The 22,875-nt window shown below is 40.4% G+C and overlaps 1 protein-coding gene across 9 annotated transcripts in view; it reads left to right on the forward strand.

The window, feature by feature from the left end:
* The first annotated feature begins 3,193 nt into the window (after window positions 1-3,193).
* Window positions 3,194-22,875, forward strand: part of LYPD6B (LY6/PLAUR domain containing 6B) — a 156,941-nt gene continuing 137,259 nt past the window's right edge. For 3 of the 9 annotated variants that reach the window (XM_090279627.1, XM_090279636.1, XM_090279644.1), the window contains exon 1: window positions 3,194-3,267. The gene's annotated coding sequence lies outside the window, so the exon portion shown is untranslated. Of the gene's footprint in view, window positions 3,268-16,825; window positions 16,851-22,875 lie in introns of those variants that run through there. The other 6 variants (XM_090279609.1, XM_090279612.1, XM_090279614.1 and 3 more) reach the window with 4 other exon arrangements.

The raw sequence follows: 22,875 nt of genomic DNA on the forward strand, positions 1-22,875 counted from the left end.
GTCTGGGAACAGTGGTCTGCATGATCTCTAAGTCTTCCAGCTCAAAAACCCTTGGCTGAGTCTGGAGGGCAGTGAATTCTAATTATGTTTGAGACCCAAACCTCTTTGCAAGTCTGAGGACAGCTGTGGATACGCTCTTTAGAAAAAATGTGTGCAAACACAAAATATTGAATCTAGTCTCAGGGTCTCTGATCCTTGATTAAGAATTCCTGCTCTAAAGTAAGCTCTCAGAAGAGAACCTAAGAATTTAGAACCATGACTGTCGCAAAGTAGCTGCTCATTGAAACATTCTATTTGTGTCCCTCAGCTTTCCTATGATATGCTAGTATTATTTTCATTTTACAGATGAGGATAGTGGGGCATAGAGACATTAACATACCTTGTAAGCGGAGGATGGATTTGATCACAAACAGTCTGATTCCATAGCCAGTGAACTCAAAATTTTGGGTAACCTAATCACGTGATTGATTATCAGATGTGCCTACCTGAAGTCATAGTCTTTAACTCTGATATTCAGGGCCATTTCCCTACACTTTTCTCATATTTGTTATAATTAGTTGAGTAGTTATTATGTGCCAGGAATAATCCTAGGAACTTTGTATATGTTACTTCATTAAAAGGTATGCTCGGAAAACAAAACACAGTATTAATGTACACATTGAGTTCTAAGTAAACGTAGAAAAAATTAGGAAGGGAATTATTTCCTGAGGCTTAGAAATTTACTGGATTATTTCCTCTTTGGATAATTTCTCTTTCATGATATTATCAGAGAACTACAGATAGACAAGAAACCCAAGATCTTCTAGTTCAAATATTTTCTTAGGGACTAGCAGAGAATAGCAAGACAGTTATTTGCAAAGATTAATTCATTCTAGATTCCTAAGAGTCAAGCAATGGTTTTGTCCCTATTTTCAGCACTTTAATGTCTACCAGACATTTGCTGGCTCTCTTGATGCTTCCAGTCAGAGCCACATTAATGACAGCAAGGGCACCGTTGACTGAGCAGGTGCTTTGGGCTGACGCTGTGTTCAAGCACCTCACATGCCTGAACCTCACAATGGTACCAGACCTTCATATTTCAAATACCCCTTTCAAGTGAAGATCTTCAAGCAGAGATTTTGCTGTTTGTTTGCCTGAACATTTCCCAAGTGGAAAATGCATAATTGGAGAACATACCCGGGGAATTTAGGAAGTGTCGGTGGAGAGAGAGAGAGAGAGAGAGAGAGAGAGAGAGAGAGAGAGAGAGAGAGAGAGAGAGAGAGAGAGAAGGGAGGGGAGGGGAGAAGAGAGAGAGAAGGAGCCCATGTGTGTGCAGGGCAGAACTTTGTGCCTTCCTGATGATTCCCAGGCCCGTCAGTCTTGGTAGCATCATTTACCAAGATGGCCCAGCCAGTATCACACACAGCAGAAGGATCCTAAATCACAAGGAATCACATGTTCCATTGACTGAAACCAAGACACAACAGGGCTGGGCCCACTTCAAGTGGCTGAGACCCGGAGGTGATCCCAAGCTCAGCCCCACCTGCTGGTGCAAGTGGCTGTCCTGATAGGCAGGCCCTACCACAGCCCCACCTTGGCCACCAGCCTTCCTACTTGCCACAGGGGGAGGACAGCTGGAGTAGGGCACACCTAGGTGGGGCATCCACAGCAATTTTTTTTTCAGGTTGGCCTCGGCCAGCATGATGTGCCCAGCCAGGCAACACTAGATCTTAACTAAACACTCATCCATGCAGGACCCACTGATGAAGGGGAATGAGGGGGTCCAGACCTGAGAATGTTGAGAATATTGTTCGGGGAAGGAAAGAAGCAAGCCACTTGATCCTGACCTTACCTTGGCAGTCATCAATTATAGTCTTTGAGGTTTAATATATGCAGTCATAGAGGGGTACTGAAATTGTTATAAGAAGAATGTTGACCATTGTAACTGCTCTTGACATGTATTTCTTTAATGAGTCTTGAACTTAGCAGCATCACACATCACCTCAAGTGTGTATGTGTCTGAAGCCCAGTTATTTGTTCAGTGTAACACACACAAAACATACCACACTCTTTGTTTGTATCCTATTTTGACATGTCGTTGTTTTTGAAACTGTAAGGGACTCAGTAAATGCAAGTGGCTTTGGTCACACTTGACCCCTGAGAGGCCTGCAAAGGCCACAGATTAGAGACTACAGCAGAGGAACAAACCCAAGCCCCATTTCTGTGGAAGTTCTGTCCCCACCAAGATTTCACAACTACACATCCCACCAGCCGTTCAAACCACCAGCCGTGGGTTTTTTGGGTCCATTTCACAGTGCGAGTCTGGCAAGACTGCATTATATTTCAGTTTCCCTGCCTGTGACATCTTTGGAAGTTAAAGATCTGCTTGACAGGGTACAAATTTGCTCTGGGAATGTGAACCTCCCACAGCTGCTTGGCTGGCGGTAGGAGGGGAGGTAAGAAGCCCAGACAATAGGTGTCCTGGAAGCCAGGCAGCTTGACTCTAGGCTGTGGCCACTAAAGTGGGAGAGAGTCACTTTGGCCTGATGTGAATGATGAGCATAAGGCTGGGGCACATCTTGTTTGTTCATTAGGTATTAATTGAACACCTGCTCTGCCCTGGGTTTTTCACGGTTCTAGTGATTCTGCAGTGGACAGGTGAGGTTCCTGCTCAATCTGGGGTTTAGACATATTACCATCGGAAACGATCTTAATTATAACCTAATGCCATTATTTAAAAAAGAGAGATAGATCGTTTGGGGGCTGGGTGACGTGGGAATGGGGTAGGACAGTTTTGAACTAACTTACCTGTGCCCTTGGTGCATTTTCACACTGAGGGGCTCGGTTACTATATTCCACAAAAAAAGGGTGGGCCTCCCCCTTTTTGAGCTCAGCTGGGTCCAGCTCACTCCCTCTGTGTTCCGTTTCCTAAGCGGGCCAGGCTGGGTGAGAACAGGCCGGGCCCTGACTCCACGCCATCTCCCAAGCACTAAGGGTACTAGGTGTCACTTAACATGCGGTCGCCCGGGTCTCCCTTCCGCCCTGCGGAGGATCTGTGAGGTTTCCTGGGGGAGCTGGAACACGGAGAGGCTCGCTGGTCCCCGGGGCCCACCTGTCTGGCCTCGGCCCCTCCGGGTGCCCCAGGTGGCTCAGGGCGAGGAGGAGACTCGCCCCGCCCCGCCCCGCCCCGCGCGGCCGCAGCCAACGCCGGCCCCCTGCGGGCGCGCTGGGAGCCGAGGCCGGGAGCCAGGCGAGCGCGCCGAGGGCCCGGCGGGCGCTGGGGCGCAGGTGAGCCGGGCGGGCGCGGCGGGCGCGGCGGGCCGGGGACCGTGGTCGGCTGGGGACTGCGGAACCCGCGCAGGGGCCCCACGGGGCCGAAGGGCTACAGCGGGCAATGCGGGGTACCCCGTCCGGTGCGTGGCGGGACGCGATGAGCGAGGCGCGCGGGGGCCGTCAGACAGCAGAGAGGTCGGGGTCTGGTCCCTGGCTTAGGGCGAACGCTGCGCACCTCTGGACCGGCAGGAGCTGCGGTCGCGCGCAAAGTGGGGTTTGCGTAGCTCTTTAAGTGGCTAGGGTCCGCGGAAGCACTATTTCCTTGGCGCTGGTGAGGAGAGGCTGCGGGGACGGACTGCTGAGACGAGCGCGGAGCTGGTGCGGGGGTTCAGGCCAACGGAGGAGCCAGGGGAGCTCCAGCTCCCCGTCTGCGGCGCTTCCCAGGGTCCCGCGCCGCCGCCGCTGCTGCCCCCTTGCCAGGATCTTTACTTTTGGTGTTGGTATTGAATAACCGACCTACACATGGGTTACCTGGGGCTTCTGGAAAGCTAAGTGTGAGAGCTGCTCTGACTCCCCGGGCCTTAGGTTGTACGGCTGCAGGTCTCTGTGCCCTGTGGCGTTGTGAGAGGTGTAGGTGGCGGGGAGCTCTCCATCGCCCGGGGCCTGGCCATCAGGGTGATAAAGTGGAAGAAGTCTAGAATGGTGTTTAGCTAGTTACAAGCCGTATTACCTTGAGCAAGTTACTTAACATCGCTGATCTTCAGTTTCCTCAAAGGTAAAATGGATTTTATAATCATTAGAACAGCCTTAAGTTATATGATGGCATAAAATACATGGCACAGTGCTTGATAAAACGTTCTCTTCATTTTTTAAGTGTTAATATAACACTTTATGCCTTCCAGAAGTCTCCACACATTTCTAAACAGAAGGGAGATCCAGGAGGCTCTTTTAGGAAGGAGCCTAGTGGTGGTGTTTTCCTTTGGGAGAGGAGGGTCTTTTAATTTTTTAACAATTTAATTTAATTTAATAATAATTATTATTTTTTTACCGCTCTGACTTGTTCATAGCTAGGCCTCCTCTGGGCTATCTTACTTCCTGACATCATTCTAGAGGCCAACATTGAAAGCAGCTAGTGCACAGACCCTGCAGATGATGGAAGGGGTGTTAACAGCCGGCTCTCATCACATTTGTCAGAATTCTTTTCTTTGGATTGGATTTTCTTCACATGGAAATTGCCGTATACAATATAGAAATGGACTGGGTCACACAGAGGAAAAGGCTGAGGGTTTTAGCTTCAGGCATAGTTAGATCCAGGAGCTCCTGTCAGGTTACAGGGCTCCTTCTTTCTCTTATATATCTTGGCTCTTCCCTCCCTGTTGACTGGTTCTTGCTATGGAGTGATAAATAGCACTGGCACCTCCAGGCTTATCTGCTCCTTCAGAGAGAGGGTGGGGTCCTAGGGTGGGGAGAGTCTCTTCTACCTTCTCCATCATTATAACCAATCTTACTGATATATCAGTCCAAAGCAGGGCCGCACCTTCTCAGTAGATAGGGAGTGGGTTTCCACTGTAGAAGGGGGTACTTTACCTGGGTGCCACCAGTGTCTGGGGACATCTTTTTAGCTACTGTGATAGTGCCACACCAGCTGCTGGGGACTGGGGAGGGGCAGTTCCCAAGGAGAAGGCTGTATTCTAGGCAGATAAAAATAGGACATACCCATTGTACTATCTCTGCCTTTGCTCAGAGAGCAAAGTCTACACAGCCTGGATGTCGTATTGTGTCTGTGAGTCATCAAATCTTTATCCAAGGCATGAAGGCATCTTGTGCATTCATCCTTTCATTCATTGTTCTGTTGTTCATTCATTCATTCAGCATTTAATTAATGTCCAACATACGCTAAGGCCTCTGCCAAGGGGGAAAATGTTTGCTTTTGCTCACAGTCTAGCTGGAAAGGCAGTGTGTCTGGGACTGTTTCACTGGGGGCATAGTGAAGACTTCCCAAGGAAACTAGTTGACGTTTAATTGGAGGTGAGTTGGGCTGCTGTAGGAGAAGTTGGAGGTACTTCCCAGGCCATGAGGTAATATATCATTTAGGTCACTTCCTATTGTAAATAGCATTATTTAATTAGGTTACTTTACTGTCCTGTGTAAGAAGTGTGGAGGTAGGCAGTTCTAAGTTGGCTCCTCAGAGATTCCCTTGGTTTTCTCCGCCCTGTAATTGGGTGACCGGAGCTTCATCATGTCTTCATTTCATAACACCCGAAGAAGAAAAGAAGAGACAGGGTTTTCTATTCTGTGTTTCTCTAGATAACAAAGGACAAAATTCCCTAGAAGTTCCATGTGCCATGGCCAAGTGCCATTGGCCAGAATAATCACATGCCCACCCCGAACCAGTCACTGGCAAAGGAGAAGAGGGTGGCTATGAATGTTTCAGGCAGGCAGTCTTCTGAAGCTGGGGGAGGGGCTCCCTTTCCCTGAGCACGTCAATGCTCCCTATCTGAACAAGACTGAAGTTCTCTTAGCAAGGAGGAAAGTGAGACTGCCTGTCGGGCTGTTAGGAAGGCAGTCACCCATGTCGTGACAGATTATGAAAGGCATGGCCTATGTGGGCAATCAGAAGTTGAGCACAATAAAAGTATACTATGTGGCTGATGGGAAGAAAGGTGCTGAGGTTGGAGACCCAGGGAAAGACAGGAGTACTCTACGTTAGATACCACTCTGGATATCACCAAGAAGCATAAATCTTGGTCCCACTGCTCAAAGACCTTACACTCAAAATCTGGAGGTTTCTCTGAATTTTTCATATTCCCATTAGTAACAGCAACAGATTCACTCTGTGGTGGTAATTCTCAAGGAGTGGATAGGGTGGAGGACTTTGGGGATGGGCCATGTGTAGTTTGAAAAAGTTGCACAGATGGTTCTGCTGTGCCTCCCATGCCCCAGCCTTCCCCAGTACCCCCGCTTCACCTTCCCCCTGCCCCTTGGTATCATGTCTTCAATTCAGTATTGTTACCTGTCTTTAAACTAATGGGTGGGGACTTGGTAAAGGTGCAGTTAGTGGTAAATCCTGGACTAGAAAACAATTCTGCGGACAGTGAGTCCAGTGAGTGAATAGCAATAGTTGTGTTTAGTAGGAAACCAGCCTGTCTATTGCTTTGAAAGCATTTAGCCTGTTTTCATTTGGAGTATAAGGTGAATGCTGCTTTTTGTTTCCATTTGATATGGTGGACACTGGTGGGCATTTGAAATTAGCTTGGATAACCACAGATGTTACTTTTCATGATGCTCCATCTTCAATATCTAGGTAGCACAGAAATTGACACAAAGACCTGGTCACTAATTCGGGCAGAATTGTTGCTATGTTGCTGTTTCCATAAGAAGTACTGCCATGGACTGGCCAGGATCACTGGAAGAATATGAGGGAATGAGGTAAAGAGATATGTTGGCTAGTCATTCATTCCATAAATATTTATTGAGCATCTACTGTGTACCAGACACTGTTCTGGGTGCTGGTGATAAAAGAGTACACAAGAAAGACAAAGTCTCTGTTCTCATGGAGCTTACAATTTACTGGAAGGAGACATTTTATTAATGTTTTGTTTCTATGTCAGGTGATGAGAAGTACTATAATGAAAAAAAAAGTTAGGAGAAAAAATACGCAGGGCATAGTAAATCTTCAAGATTTATTATCTCTCTGGCTGCCAGCAGAGAAATATAGTCTGAACAGGTATGGTATTGGACAAAAAACAAGCAAACAAAAAAACTACACATGTTCACTTGGAAGAAGAGGGTTATATATTTACGTATCGAATAACTTAATTTTAAAGGATTTCTTTCATGCAGAATCTGTTTGTTAGGCTTCACATTGTTCCCAAACATGATTTACAATGACTTACAGCACATGGTACCAGGTGATGAGACGTAAGTGAAAGAATATGAGCAAAGGGAAAATAAGGGTCATTTCTTTCATCATATGCTCCAGAATTGTTCAGTTTTGGTAGCAGGGGAAGGAGGAAGTATGGTGGTGATTAAAAATGTGATGATTCATGCTTAGGTTCATTATTTAAAAGGTGAGAAAGTTGAGAAAATAAGTTTGATGACTCAGAAAATTACAACATTTTTGTTGTTGTTTAAAGAGCCCATTTTATTTGATTGAAAAGTAGTCTCTTTATTAAGGACTGACATGAAATTTTATTCCTGAGTTCAAAGAAAACTAATAGTTTTTAAAAAGATCAATATAAAGTACATCAAAGGTCAACAGAGATCAAAAGCCTAATTTCAGTGTCAAATAAGAGAAAATTGGTGAGTAGTCTGGATCCATAGCTGACTAGAAAAATATGCAAATTCAAATAAAAATTTTCAGTGTAGAAGTCTTATACAGAGGTAATTTTGATTACTTATTTTTATTGGGTTGTTTTCTTATTGTTAAGTTTTGAGAGTTATTTACATAATCTAGATATATATTCTTTGTCAGAAATGTAATTTACAAGTAATTTCTCCTGGTCTGTGTCTTATCTTTTTATCCCTGTAACAGTATCTTTCTCGGGGAAGAATTTTTAAAACTTTGATAAACCAATTTATCAGTATTTTTATGGATCAGACTTTTGTTGTTTTAGCTAAGAATTCTTGGCCTAACTAAAAGTCTTGAAAATTTTCTATGTTTTCTTCTAGAAGTTTCATAGTTTTATGTTTCACATTTAAGTCTATGGCCCATTTTGGGCTAATTTTTATACAAAGAGTAAGGTTATGAGTCAAGGAAATTTTTTTGGCATGCGGAAGTTCAGTTGTCCCAGCACCATTTGTTTAAAAGACTATCCTTTCCCTATTTAATTGTCTCGACATTTTTGTTGAAAACCAGTTGGCCATAAATATGTTTATTTTTGTATTCTCTGTTCTCTTCCATTGATCTGTATGCTTACTTTGTGCCAACACTGCACTGTCCTGATTACTGTGACTCTATAACAGGTTTTGGACCCCTGGCTGGTTTGGCTCAGTGGATTGAGCATCGGCCTGTGAGCTAAATGTCGCTGGTTCGATCTTCCAGTCAGGGCACATCAGAGAAGGAAAACTCTGACTCCAAAAAACCTCCACTGCCTTGCGGCATACCTCTTCAGGGGAAAGGCTAAGGGAGTAAACCCCGACAGAAAATCCGGAGTCGGAGTCCCTAAGGCGGTTTGACGTTGTAGTCAACACCGGCAACTCCTGCGGCGCACCTGAAGCCAAGCTGTATTGACTCCGTTTTTCCCTTGGACCCTTCAGCTGCGAAGAGAGGGGGGGTCTGCTGCATGGGCAACAGCAGACCCTCCATATCACCCTGCCCAGGCTCTGTAGCTTCAGCTTCACTGGAGAGGACACTCCAGCGTCATCGCAAGATGTCGATTCAACACGGGAGGAGACAGATACCGTGTCACTCCCGAGTCGGACTGCACAGCCATTCTCGGCGGTGCAGATAAGACTCTTAAGAAGCTACACCATCGTCTCTCGAGACGGACGGCTGCCAACGACGACGACGACGATAACAGGTTTTGAAAGTTGATAGTATAAGTCCTCCAACTTTATTCTTCTTCAAAATTGTTATGACTTTTCTATTTCCTTTGCCTTTTCATGTAATTGTAGAATCAGCTTGCCAATATATATAAAAATTCCTGTTGGGACTTTTAGAAGGATTGTATTAAATTTATAAATTAATGTAGGAAAAGTGGACATCTTTACAATATTGGGTCTTTCTGTCCATGAACACGATATAGCTTATGTCTCTATTTATTTCAAAATTTTTCCTTATTTTTCTGTCAGTAGAGTAGTTTCTAAGATAGAGGTTTTGCACATGGTTTGTTATATTTATACTTAAGTATTTCATTTTTGAGTGGTTGCTATTGTTGCCAGCATGTATAGATATACAGTTGATTTTTGTATATTGACATTGTATTCTGTTACCTTGATAAAGTCACTTATTTGTTCTAGGAAGTTTAATTGTAGATTCTTCGGCATTCTCTACCTAGCCAATGATGTCATCTATGATAAAGACAATTTTATTTCTTCCTTTCCAATCTGGAAGCCTTTTATTTTACTTTATTTTACTTTTCTTGTTTTATTGCACTAAAATATCCAGTACAATGTTGAATATGAGTGGTGAGAGAGAATATCTTGCCTTGTTTTTATCATGGGTGGAACAACCTTTCCCTATTAATTATGATGGTGACTGAGGTTTTTTGTAGATGCCATTGTATTCCTAGTTTTTACTGAGTTTTTATTGTGAATGGATTTTGAATTTTGCTGACTGATTTTTCTCCATCTATTGACAGGATCATGTGATTTTTCTTTATATTTAATATGGTAAATTACACTGATTGATTTTCAAATGTTGAACCATTGTATTCCTGGGGTAAACTCCATTTGGTTGTGATGTGTTTTTGGAAGAGAATATATAGATTTGGTATTTTTTCTTTTTTCAGTGTTTAGTAGAATTAATGAATGAAACCATTTGGGCCTAGAGTTTTCTTTGATGGAAGGTTTTTAACTACATATTTAATTTCTTTAATAGATATAGGTATTTTACAATTCAATTTACCTGTTTTTTTCTTGATATGTTTTGGTAGGTTATATCTATTGAGGAATTGTTTACTGAAGTTGTCAAATTTATGGATATAGGCTTGTTTGTGGTATTATCCATTTAATGTCTGTGGAATCTATAGTGGTGTTTCCCCATTTCATCCCTGTTATTGGTAATTTGTTCTTCAATCTTTTTCTTATTCAATATGTCTAGAAGTTTATCAATATTATTGATATTTTCAAATATCAAGATTTTGGTTTGATTAATATTGTCTTTTATATTTATGTTTTTGACTTAATTGAATTTTGTTATTATTTTCTTCCTTCTTGCTTTGGGGTTAATTTACTCTCTAGTTTTCTTAAAGGGTAACCTTATGCTACTAATCTGTGATTTTTTTTGTTTTAATGTAAGCATGCAATGCTATAAATTTCCCTTTAACCACTGCTTTAGCTGCATTTCACAATTTTGATATGTGTATTTTCATTTTCATTTAGAATTAAAATATTTAAACATTTTCATAGAGACTTCCTTTTGACCCGTATGTTATTTAAAAATATGTCATTTAATTTTTACATATTAGGGAACTTTCCAGAAGTCTTTCTGTTGCTAATTTCTAGTTTAATTCTATTATTAGCTCATAATATAATTTGCCTAATTTCTATTCTTTAAAATTTGTTCACATTTGTTTTATGACCCCAAATATGGTCTAACTTGGTAGAAGTTCTGAAAAGAATGTGTATTTTTCCTATCGTTGGGTAGAATACTCCAGAAATATTAGGTCAAGTTGCTTGATAGAATTGTTCAGATCTTCTGTGTCCTAACTTATTTTCTGTCTATTTGTTTAATCAATGGCAGAGAGGAATGCTAGAGTCTCTAGCTAAAATTTCCCATTTTTTTCTGTTATTTACTTTCATTTTATCACTTTTTGCTTTTAGTATTTTAATCATCTATTCTTAAGTGCATATACATTTAGGGTTGTTATGTCCTAAGAAAGGGAGAATCGATCCCTTTCTTATTGTATAATATCCTCTTTATCCCTGTTAATATTCCTCATTCTGGAGTCTACATTGAGTGTTAATAGTATAGGTATTCCAGCTTTCTTTTGGTTAGTGTTTGCATCCTGTACCTTTATCTGTTCTTTTTCTTTTAACTTCTCTATGTCTGTACTTTTAAGGTGGGTTTTTTGTAGACCTCATATAGTTGGGTCTTACTATTTTAACCAATCTGACAATATCTGCATTTAATTGATATGTTGATTATTCACAATTACTACGATATTGATATAGTTTAATTAAAATCTATAATTTTGCCATGCTGTATTCTGTTTGTTCCATCTGTTTTTTTGTTCTTGTTTTTATTCCTATTTTTTGAGCTTTTAAAAAAATTTCCTTTTATCTTCACTATGGACTTCTTATTTATGCTTCTTTAACATTTTTAGTGCTACACACACACACACACACACACACACACACACACGCACCAGAGTTTATTTTCAAGTAAATTCCCGTTTCATGTGTAGTGTAAAGGACCTTCAGCAGTATGTTCCCAATTCTTTTTTTCATCCTTTGTGCTGTTGTTATCATTTTTCTTTTACAAATACTGTAAACAAAACCTTGCTACTATTTTTGCTTTAGACCAGGGGTTAGCAAAAACTTCCTATAAAGGGCCTAGGAAGTAAATAGTTTAGGTTTTGAGGACACATATGGTCTCTGTTATATATTTTTCTTTTTAAAACCATTTTTAAAACGTGAAGTATTATTAGCTCATAGATCATACTAAAGCAGACTTTGGGCCGGATTTGGCTTGAAGGCCATAGTTTGGTGACTCTTGCTTTAAACAGTCAGCTATTTTTTATAGCAATTAAAAATAAAAAAGGCTAATTCTGTCTGACTTTCATTTATTCCATTTCCAGCACTTCATGTCTTTGTATAGATCCAAATTTCTGTCTGGCATTATATTTTGCTTGAATAACTTCATTTGGCATTTCTCATAGTGTAGATCTCCTGGCAATGAATTCTCTCAGTTTTTGTTCACCTAGGACAGTCCTTATTTCTCCTTCATTTTTGGAAGATATTTTCACTGGATATAGAAATCTGGGTTGACAGTTTTTTTCCTTCCAACACTTTAAAGATGTTGTTTCATTGTTTTCTTATTTGCCTGCCTTCTGATAAGAGGTCTTCTGTAATCCTTATCTTTGTTCCTTTCTGTTGAATGTTTCATTTTTCTCTCATTTGCTTTCATTATTTTCTTTTTGTCTTTGGTTTTCAACTATTTGAATATGATACGCCTATGTGTGTGCGCATGCTCACACACACATGCTTGATATTTGACCTGCTTGGTGTTCTTGAACTTGGATCTGCAGTTTGGTATCTGTCATTACTTTTGGAAAATTCTCAGCAGTTACTTCTCTAGGTATTTCCTCTGTCCCACTCTCTTTCTTTTCTCCTGCAATTTTGATTACTCCTAGGTTAGAAGTTTTGGTATTATTCCACAGCTCTTGGACACTCTTAAAATTTGTTTATTTTGTTTCATCTTTTTATTCCTTCTTGTTTTAGTTTGGGTAATCTCTGTTGACCTATTTTTGAAGTTCACTGATACTTTCCTTGGCTGTGTCAGATCTATCGAGGAGTATCTGTTGAAAGCATTATTAATTTCTATTGCTGTCTTTAGCCTTTCAAACATTTTCATTTTATTCTTATAGTTTCTATTACTCTGTTAAAATTATACTTTTAATCTTTCATATGTTCACCTTTTTCTTTTAGGGTCTTTTACAATTAATTATGCTTATTTTAATTTTTGGGTCTGAGAGCTTCAACATCTGAGTTATATCTGAGTCTGGTTCTGTTAATTGCTATGTCTTTTGGCAGTGTAGTTTTTTCTTGATTTTTTTTTTTTTCCTCCACCAACTCCACACCCTACTTTTTCTTGATTTTTTGTATGCCCTGTAATGTTTTGTTGAGAATGGGACATCTTGTGTAGAACATTAGAGACTGAGATAAATAGTTTTTTATGCCTGGCTATGGATAAGCCTTTCTGTTTTTATTAGGCCTTTAGTGTGGGGGTTGGTCAATCTAGTTAGGAGTTGAACCAGATTTCAAGTTGGCTGTTGCTGTGGTCATCCTCAGTGCAGCACAGACTTCAAATTCCTCTAGAGTTACAATAGGTAGAGTTCAGAGTTGGGGCTGGTTTGCTGAGTGGCTTTTCTCAATATCTGTTTCAGTGTCAGCCTTAGGTTTTCCTTTTACACTGTGCCTTTGAGTTGTGTGTCTTCATGCTCTTTCAACTCTTCAGAAGCATTCCATTATTATTTGTTACGTGATGCTTGTTGACCAGTGTTCAGGTGTGTCTGCTTCAGGTAAACAAGTGCTTATGTCTTGTTTCTTCCTCCAGGTGACTGGTTCTCTTAGATTTTGGGCTAGTTTTCTCCTCTGTGACCTCAGCTGTCTAATGAATTAAAGAAAGTTATGAACTTGCAGTTTATCTGGCTTTTTATTTGTGATACTTTCCAGCCCTGAGCAGAATTCGAAAGCCTTGATTTGATGTTCCCTAGCTCTTTCTTTTTACAATCTTCTTGTAAAATGTTGGTGCTGTTTTCTTCCCTTGTATGCTTTGTACAATTTTATGTATACATTTTATATGTATAATCAGTGATTCTCAACTCTTACCTATGGAACATTAAACAAAATAAAAATCTTGGACTCCAGTGTTTCACTTGATATACACTGGGATCCAGGCATGGGTGTCTTTTAAAAGATCCCCAGGCAATTCAGATGTCCATCTATATTGAGAACCTCTGGTCTAAGTATCGGTTACAACTTTTCCTTTCACAGGGGTGCTATTCCAACATAAGCAACCAAATAAAATTTCAGGCTGTATGTATTCACCCCTGTGGCTGTGGAATTGTTTCCCTCCCAGCTGTGTTTTCAGTGGTAGTTAATTACCTGTGATGGACCGATAGTCTCCTAGAATGGGGAGGAAAATTAGCGTTTTTCTTATTTAACTTTCTGTGACTCCCATGAATACCCTTCTTGACAAATGATGGCTTTGGCACTGCTTGCGGTCTTTTCAGGTGCTGGAAACTCTCTAGTCTTTTAAAATAACACACCTTATTGTGAGATTTACTTGTTAGAGGTGTTTTTCTTCTCTGAAATTGAAATGTGCCCTTCTATAATCTACCAAGTAATTTGTCTAATTCACAGCCCTGCAAACTATTTCAAAAGAAATCCATTTGCATGACACAATGCACATGTGCATGCGTGCCTGTGTGAACTTACACACTCATACCCGTAACAAGCATTTTATGAAACAGCACCTATTGTAAGTCTTGTACTTCTAAATTGATTTCATGACCCACCCATGGGTTGTTGCTTGCAGTATGAAAAATGCTTCTCCAGCCCATATTCCACTAGAAAAGGTTTCAAGACAGCTCCTCAGAGTTGTCCTGCGCCTGCTGTGGTGCTGGCTCCTTCAGCTTCCTCACCGCTGGCCAGGGCCATGCACTAGGGGAACTTTAGGTCTCTGCACACAGATGGCCTGGTCCCGGGGCCGGGGCTGTGCAAGAGGGCAGATCCGTTTGGAGTAGAAGAAAGAGTTCCTTGTCTTTTTTTAGACACCATTACTAGTCACTGACCCAAGTTCAGTGAGATGTAATTGGAAACCATCTCTTGAGGAACATTGTTGATGGCTTTTTGGGGTAATTTTTATGTGTCCCACTTTTATTTTACATGAATAACATGTTATTCTAATTAGTTATATATGCATCTTTATTTTCCAAGAGACTCTGCACTCCTTAGATGTCAAGAAGATATTTCATTCTTTTTCTTCATAGTAATCAGTACAAAACATTTATTTGTTGAGTTCACTTTAGCAAATGATGTTCCCAGTCAAGAAACTTTGGCTTTTTAGCACCATTGCTTTGCTAGCGGTTGTGCTACCAACCTTCTCGATAACTTACCAGCACAAGAGCTTGAGAGCCCTGTGTTTACTCTGGGCAATGGACAAACAGGGTAATCTAGATGCACTTGTCACCTTAGTGCTCATGCACAAGACGCTGTGGCAGGTGCTGTGTGAGATGTCCCGTATTTCACAGCCTGCAGCCTGTTTGTGGACACGTGATGTGCATGATGAATGTCACTGAGTTGTGTAGTGGGCATGTATTCTTAGAGGTCACAGATGAAAGAAAGGGCACACAGGTGGTCAGGAAAGATTTGATTTTGACTTTGAGGGTCAGCATTAGACATGGAGTGGAAGGTGTTTGGAGGTGGGGAAGATTTGCAAAGAGAAGAAAGCTATATTAGTAGCCTCTGAAGTTCTATGAAATTCAAAGTTCCTCTGTCTCTAGAAGTGCCTTGGAGCCATAGCATATAAGAGAAAATGTAGGTCAGATATAGAGGGAAATCTAGTTTTAACTGTTCCTATAGCAGGATAGATATCCACAGAAGGTAATAGGCTCAATTGCCCACAACCCACTCAGTCCCCTTCCCCCCCGCCCTGCCTCCCTGCATCTGAGCCTTCAGCATCTGACTCCGACAGATGTGGTTTGTGTACTGTTCTGGAAGCTACTTCTTGTCATAGTGAGGTTCAGCTTGCTGGGACCATTTTGTGGCTGGTAGCTCTGGCTCTGACTCTTAGTGATTGCCATCAAGTTTTAGAGCAACTGATTTTTCTACTTTAGAGACCTGATTTTTCTACTTTCTGTTCTCAGAGGGCTCCTGATCAGATGTATTATTAAGAAACATACATTATTAAGAAAACATGATCCACTTCTTAGGTGAAACAATCTTCTGAGTGTTCTTGTTCACAGTGAGCCAGTGACACCATCATGTTATGGCATAAAAGCATCATTGGTGTCTTACTGAAAACATCTCATTTATTTTGGGATAATTTTGCTATCGTAAAATATCGGGGTGGAAGTGTTTTGTGAAAAAATAGGCATCCGATGTGTGTTAATTATCCATTAGCAAGGGATGAGGACCAGAGTTCTTAAGCAGCTACAAGAATAGTTGGAACAGAGGTGAGGGCTGTGCCTCACTACAGGGTGGGTATTTGTGTCACTGTGGAATGACATCACACTCTTCTCTTAGAATCTAGTGCCAGCCAGGATGGCCACTGATCTCCTGGGAGACCTATGTAATTCTTTATATTTCTCTTTGTGCCCGGGCAGCCAGGAAGCCCAGAGCAAAATATAAAAATACTCAGCTGAAGTATAATTTGATTTCAAGTTCTAAGTACAGAGATTTCCTGTCTTAAATCATATGATTTCATCTTTTAAAAATAACTTTTATTTTTTCCAATTACTTCAGTGATACATGTTTGTTATAGTAAATGTGGAAAGTAATAAATTATACCTCCCCAGTCAGATATTTTCCCATTACAGAGATAGTCACTGTTTACATTTTAATTACTCTGATTTCTTCTAAGCATAGATATGTGTGTGAATATATAATGTATTTTACAAAACTGAAAGTTACTTTTTTGCATTGTATTAAAACTTTTTAAAATTAATCTTTATAAATATTTTCCATGTCATTAAATATTCCTGCACCACATTATCTTTACTATATTATTTCATCATGGCATTATATCTTGTCCTTTCAGTTTGAATTCCACTTTTTGCTATCATAAACAACTCTGTCATGTATGTGCTTATAGCTGAATCTCTGAAGCACATCCATGATTATTTCCTTAGAGTAGACTTTCTAGAAGTGACACAACAGAGTAAAGGGCTATAATATTTTTAAGGCTCCAGATATATATTTCCATGTTGTCCTCTAGAAAGCACGAACTAATCTATTTTATCACCTAGCACTTGAGAGTGCCTCTTCCCCAAGCTTCCTGCAGTACCAGGGTTATTATTATTTTTTAAATCTGTAATAGGAGGCAAGACTTCTGCCTGTGGCCAAGTGAGGAGGTTGCAAATCCTCTCCCCAGAAAGCAACTATAAATCTGCACAAAAGGAACAGAAACAGTCATTTTATCACTCTGGTAATCCATCAAAGGCATACAACAAACTGAGAAGCATTTTTCTTGAAAAACTGCTGAACTTCAGGTAAGAACAGTGGGAGCTTGTGGGTGCTTCCATCCCCTGACCAGCCCCAGCTCAGTGGGTGCAGAGGTGCAGTCCCAGCAAGGGAGGCTCTGAGGACTGGCCCCTTGCTGCCAAGATCAAAGGACCCACTCCATTCTCAGTGGTGGGCAAAGCCTGCACCCAGGGCATGATTTCCCAGGTCCCTTCTCTCCATTACAGTTTACTTTGACTCTTTTAACAGAAAAAAAATATTCTTTTATTATAAACATTCATATTTATTACAGAAAAGGGGGAAGTCAACATAAACGAAGAAAATCAGAAGCACCTATAAGCCCACTTGGTGCATATTCTCCTATATCAGGTCATTTCAATAGAACTATACGGTGATGGAAATGTTCTGTGCTGTGCACTACAGTGGCCACTGTCCTGTGCTTGTTGAGCATTTAAAATATGGCTAGTGTAACTGAGGAACTGAATCTTTAATTTTTATTAACTCTCATTAAATTTAAATTTAAATATACACATGTGGCCAGTGACTATTGTGTTAGACAGCCTACTTCTATTATTTCTATAACATGGAGGGATCGTATCGTATCGGCAGCCGTCCGTCTCGAGAGACGATGGTGTAGCTTCTTAAGAGTCTATCTGCACCGCCGAGAATGGCTGTGCAGTCCGACTCGGGAGTGACACAGTATCTGTCTCCTCCCGTGTTGAATCAACATCTTGCAATGACGCTGGAGTGTCCTCTCCAGTGAAGCTGAAGCTACAGAGCCTGGGCAGGGTGATATGGAGGGTCTGCTGTTGCCCATGCAGCAGACCCCCCTCTCTTCGCAGCTGAAGGGTCCAAGGGAAAGACGAGTCAATACAGCTTGGCTTCAGGTGCGCCGCAGGAGTTGCCGGTGTTGACTACAACGTCAAACCGCCTTAGGGACTCCGGCTCCGGATTTTCTGTCGTGGTTTACTCCCTTAGCCTTTCCCCTGAAGAGGTATGCCGCAAGGCAGCGGAGGTTTTTTGGAGTCAGAGTTTTCCTTCTCTGATGTGCCCTGACTGGAAGATCGAACCAGCGATACTTAGCTCGCAGGCCGACGCTCAATCCACTGAGCCAAACCAGCCAGGACATGGAGGGATACATACATACATACATACATACATAGTTAAAAAAACATATGATCATATCACATATTGTTATTTTATTTCCTTTTTTCTGGTTGACAGTATATCATAAACATAATTTTAACAGCTGATAAAGCATTTTCCATGGAATGAATGTACCATAATTTACAAAATCTCTGTTTTGTTTTAAGGGTATTTTCAATATTTTGATATTATGAAAAATGCAGCTAAAGTTATGACATTCATGATTATTTATGGAGGATAAATTCTTAGAATTCTAATGGTTGGGTCAAATTTGATACCCATTTTCAAACCTGTTTTCCAAGAAGTTCTGCCAGTGAACATTTCACCAGCAGTGGATGAAGGTATCTCACCGTTATTTTGGTACTTTAAAATTGAGATAAATACACATGCCATAAGAATTACTCTATTCAAGATTATAATTCAGTGGTTTTTAGTATGTTCACAAAGTTGAGCAACCATGATCACTATCTAATTCCAGAATGTTTTCACGATTCCACAAAGATGTTTCATACTAATGAGCAGTCACTTCCCATTCCCTCCTTCCCTCAGCCCCTGGCAAGCTCTAATCTCCTTTCTAGTCTCTATGGATTTGCCTATTCTGGATATTTCATGTAAATGGAGTTATTCAGCATGCAGCCTTTCATGTCTAGCTTCTTTCACTTTGCACAATATTTTAAAATGTTAAGGTTCATAATGGTTTCAAGGTATAGCATAAGCCAGTACTTCATTCTTTTTGTAAGAACAGTGTCGCTCAGAGGACGCAGCGAGCAGAAAAACAGAAGTTTATCGAGGGAAGTTAGCAAGCAGGGAGGAAGCTGTGCCATGAATGGCCTGACTCCGGGGTCCTAGGGGAGGAGGGGGCTGTTTTATAGGGGGAGGAAAAAAGAAACTATTGAATTCAGTTATTATCTCGCAGCTGTGAGTCTGAGGGCTGATCAAGGCCAAACGGAGCTCGGGCTGATGTACCCCGGTATCATGGGAAACTCCCAGGTAGCTGCAGGCGGGCAAGGGGAGGGGGAACGGCATGGGAACCGAGGCTGTTACTTTTTAGGGCTGAAAAATATTCTCTTTTATCAACGTACCATATTCTGTCAATCCATTCATTCATCTTGTTAGAGATTTGGGTTGTTTTGATTCTTTGGCTATGATGAATAACGCTTCTATGAACATTCATGTGCAAGTCTTTTTGTGGACATATTTTAGTTCTCTTGGGTACATACATAAGAATGTAGTTGCTGGATCACATGGTGACTGTTTAACTTTGTGAGGAATTGCCAAACTGTTTGTAAAGTAGCTGTGCCACTACATTGCCGCCAGCAGCCTCTGAGGGTGGCATCTTCTTGCCATCCTTACCAACATTTTTATTATCCATCTTTTGCTAATAGCCATCCTAGTGTGTATGGCATAGTACCTCTTTGTGGTTTTGATTTGCATTTTCTTAAAAACTCATGATGCTGAGCATGTTTCATGCATGTATTGCCCATTTGTATATCTTTTTTGGAGAAATATCTGTTCAAATTAGTTGCCTATTTAAAAATTGGGTTATTTATCTTTTTATTCTAGAGTGGTAAGAGTTCTTTATGTATTCTGGATACTAGACCCTTATCAGATACACAATTTGCAAATATTTTCTCTTATTCTAAAGGTTATCTTTTAATTCTCTTGATAGTATTCTTTGAAACATAAAAGTTTTATTTTTGATAATGTCATACATCATCTGTTTTCTTCACATGTGCTTTTGCTGTCATATCTATGAAACCGTTGCCCAATCTGTGGTTTTTCTAAGAGTTTTACAGTTTTAATGCTTTTATTTAGATATTTGATCTATTTTGAGTTAATTTTTATATATGGTATGATTTAGGGATCCAAATTTACTCTTTTGCATGTAGCTGTACAGTTATACTAGCACCATTTGTTGAAAAGAGTATTCTTTCCCCCATTGACTGTCATAGCACCCTTGTCAAGAATCACTTGACCATTAATATATAATTTACTTCTCTATTTTCAGTTTTATTCATTGGTCTATATGTCAGTCCTTATGCCAATTCCACACAATTTTGATTATTGTTGTTTTGTAGTAGCTTTGAAATTGGAAAGTGTTAGTCTTCCAACTTTGTTCTTCTTCAAGATGATTTTGGCCATTCTGGGTCCCTTATATTTCCATACAAATTTTAGCACTAGTTTGTTAATTTCTGCAAAAAAAAGCCAGCTTGGATTTTGATAGGGATCGCATTGAATCTGTGGGTTAATTTGATAATTATTAATTTGAGAGATGTTTCTCCAGTTATTTAGGTCTTCTTTAAATTCTTTCAACGATGTTTGGTAATTTTTGGTGTTTAAGTCTTCTTTTATTAAAAAGAAAAGTTTAGCCCTGGCTGGTGTGGCTTGAGCATTGGCCTGCGAACCCAAGGGTTGCCAGTTCGATTCCCAGTCAGGGCACATGCCTGGATTGTGGGCTGGGTCTGCAGTTTGGAGCATGTGAGGGGCATCCAACTGTTGTTTTTTTCCTTCTCTTTCTCCCTCGCTTCCCCTTTCTCTAAAATAATAGCATCTTTTAAAAAAGTTTAAAGTTAATTTTTTAAAGTTAAATTTGTTACTGAGCATTGTATTTTTTCTGAGATGTAGTATAAGTAAAATTGTCTTAATTTCATTTTTGGATTATCTGTTGGTAGATAGATAATCTAGTAATAGATTCTAGTGTTTTGATCGTGTATCCTGAAACCTTTCTGAACTTGGCTAACTTGAGCAGTTTTTTTAGTGAATTCAGTAGGATTTTCTTTCTATATGATCATGTCATCTGCCTATGGAGATAGTTTTTACTGTTTTCTTTCCAATATGGGTACCTTTTATTTATTTATTTATTTATTTTTGCCTTATCCCTCCCTGACATTCCTGATTAATGAGATGGCCAGTATAATTTATGCTACTTTTGGCAACCGTTATGACAACTCTAAGAGTCTGAGTGATGGAGCAGGAGTTGCTGACTGGCCCCTCCCAGGGAAGGGACAATCAAGCAATAAAAATTGCCTTTGTCCTGTGTATTGGAAGGCTTGGCACAATAGTTTCTAGAAGTATTTTAATTGCACAATCCAGTCATGTGACATCGAGGTGCTCAGGAGTTTGATTAACCTTTTCTAAAACATAAGCATTAATTATTTAAAAATAAAATTCCAATTTTCCCTCCTAGATTTTTTTACCCTGCCTTTCCACACTTTGGGCTGCCCACTGTGTGTTTCCGGTACTGTGATGGAATCACAAAGACTCAACACAAGCCATGGCCTCAGGGAGCTCATGAGAAGTCTTTTGGGGAGACAGACAGGAAGTAGGAAGTTTAATGTTCTGGGAAGTGGTTCCCAGCAGAGGGTAACACAACCAAAGAAAACCAGTGCCAGATATGGACTTAACCCTTGGAGTTTTGGGGTCTCCGTTTGCTAAAGGAAGAATCTCTTTCTACCCCATGGAATCAAAGAATTTTAGAACTAGAGGCTTGGAAATCCTTTATACAACCTCACATTTTTTTTGATAGGAGGAACCTCGTACTTTATGCAACAATTCTTGTTTTATCTCATCAGCAACTCTTCTTTCTCTGAAATGTTTCTCTCTCTCTTTCTCTCTCAGGGCCTTTTCCACAGGGAGGCAATCCATGTTTAGCTCACTTCCTGGCTCCCGTTGTTGTGTCTGGTTGGGGTAACGTAAGACCAGCCCCACGTTCGCCTTCAGTGTGACTCCTGTAGGATTCCGGCTTCACCTTGCCTGTGAAGGCTACTCAGCATTGTGCTGCTGATAGATAGGTGCTTTTTGATGTGGAGTTGACAAGGACTGGGTGTTATCTGACTCCAAATCTGAGCTGCCCAGAAAGCTTGTGGAAGGCTTGCTGTTCTGTTTTAGTGTACATTCAACTATTTGTTCTGTTTTAATCTTGTCAGTTCAGAGGATTGTTTAGGATGCATATAAAGTCATACCCGTATGCTTATGGTAAAGTTATTTTTCTAGAAAAAAAATGAAAGTGGTATTAACAAAAGCAATTAAGTTGGTACACATCTTAAATAAGTTTACAGAGCTTTTTTTTATGGCAATTCAGAATTGTATGGTACACATGTTTCCATTTTACTTTGCTATTTAAAAAGAAATCTTTGATTCTGGCTTTATTATATATTATTTACTATTATAGTTAAAATAACAAGTTACTTTTTAAATAATTTCACTGGTAAATGGAACAGGAATCTTATGGCCTTGGGTTACAAAAGAAAATGAATTGTCCCCACAAACCTTTCAAGTTTAATTAACTTTCAAACAAATATGAAGTTCTAGTTTCCTTTTCTCTTTTTTATTGCACTGCATTTTTTCGTTTGATTATGTGAGGAGTGAGATAAGGATGCAGAACTGCTTTCTGGTCCACACTGTTTACTGCATGTGATACAGCAGCCAATTCAATCAAAAGGAAAATAGGAAAATAACTACTCTATTTGTGCCTTGTAAGCGGTTTGTGAAGTCCCCTCTAGTCACTATGATTTAATGTTAGCTTCTCTCCTTGCAGACTTCTAAAATGAAATTAAAAAGTGTGCAGACAGCATTTTAAAACCAAACACAAATACTGTGTGGGGATGAATCCAGCAAATTGAAGAATCACAGCATTGCAGGCAGTTATTTGATTCAGGGCTATTCAGAATGCAACAGAAAAGGACAGAGGGTCGGGAGGGGATCCTGAGAAATTCTAGGTCATTGAAAAGTCTCTGATGGCTCACTCATGTTGGGGGTCACTTGGGGGAAGGGGAGTGGACAGGGTGCATTGGTGTTTATAGCAGAGCTTTCCCTATTATGTGTGATAAGTGCATTTGTAAAACATTGTCACTGAGTTACTCTTTACCTCTGTCTAAGCCCTAGAGTGGCCCTAGGACTTGCTAACAG

Source organism: Furipterus horrens, unplaced genomic scaffold (genome assembly GCF_987537825.1).
Source record: "Furipterus horrens unplaced genomic scaffold, mFurHor1.1.pri manual_scaffold_1, whole genome shotgun sequence".
Lineage (NCBI taxonomy): Eukaryota > Metazoa > Chordata > Mammalia > Chiroptera > Furipteridae > Furipterus > Furipterus horrens.